A 1,341-nucleotide genomic window follows, 5' to 3' on the forward strand; every position below is an offset into this window, starting at 1 on the left:
CTCTCCAATGGTCGGCACCATGGCTGTGATAACCCTGGCTCTGCCGGCCATTTCCTTGAGTCTGGTGGGGGTCTGACCCTTCCCAGCTTGTCCCCCACCTTCCTGCTTCCCATTGTCCAGCGTTGTGATTGGGGGACCCACCCTCTGCCCCCTGCGCTCTGGAGTCTGGGTTGGGGGTGAAGGGGCCGAGGACTGACCCCCGAGTCTTGCCTCCACTTGGTTTAGGATTTCAGTTAGAGTTAGGTTTAGGGTTTGGGTGATGGTTAAGGTGAGGGTTAGGGTTTGGTTAGGATTAGTGTTACAGTTATAAGTGAAGTTTGTGTTAATGTCTGGGCTTTATTAGGGTTAAGGTTATACTGAGGTTTAGGTTAAGGGTTTGGGAAATGGTTAGGGTTAGCTTTAAAGTTAAGGTAAAGTTTATTACACTTTGGGTTAAAGTTACAGTTAGGGTTAAGGAAAAGGCTAGGCTTTTTAAAAGGTAGGGTTAATGTTAGGATATAAATTAACATTATGGTTAGGATTAAGGTTAGGTTTTGGGGTTGGGATAGTAATCCTTCTCATCCTCTCAACTGCTTTCAACACTGTGAACCACTCCCTTCTCCTGGAAGCATTATCCAACCTTAGCTTCATTGGCACTGTCCTCTCCTGGTTCTCTTCTTATTTCTCTGGCTGCTCATTCTCAGTCTCCTTCACGGGCTCCTTCTCTGCTTCCCACCCCTTAACTCAAGGTGTCCCTCAAGGATCAGTTCTGGGTCCTCTTTTATTCTATTCTCCCTTGGAGAACTCATTTGCTGCCATGACTTCAACTACCACCTCTATTCATTCATTCAATTGTATTTATTGAGCACTTACTGTGTGCAGAGCACTGCACTACTCTCTTAAGAAAGTACAATACAACAATAAAAACTGCCCACAACGAGCTTACAGCCTTGAGAGGGGAGAGGCAGATATCACAACAAATAAGTAAAAATTATAAATCTGTACATAAGTGCTGTCACCTCTCAGGGTCACTCCTGGAGAGTTTCCAGCGCTCTACCAGTCTCAGCTACAAGAGGGAGAGTCAAGAAGTGGCATATACATTCCATTCCTAGCTTGGGCAGGGGCTAGTGAGTGGAAGACAATCTGCTGCAAATCAAAACTCACCTGTGCTGGGCAGCAGCGGCACGGGAGAGAGTCTAGGGGGAGACACAAGTTTACTGCACAGAAGGAGGCAATGGTAAACCACTTTCGTATTTTTACCAAGTAAACTCTATAGAAACATTTCCAGAACGATTACAGATGGAAGTGGGGTGTTCTGGGAGAGATGTGTCCATGGTGTCACTATAGGGCGGAGACAACTCG

Source organism: Ornithorhynchus anatinus, chromosome 1, assembly GCF_004115215.2.
Source record: "Ornithorhynchus anatinus isolate Pmale09 chromosome 1, mOrnAna1.pri.v4, whole genome shotgun sequence".
Lineage (NCBI taxonomy): Eukaryota > Metazoa > Chordata > Mammalia > Monotremata > Ornithorhynchidae > Ornithorhynchus > Ornithorhynchus anatinus.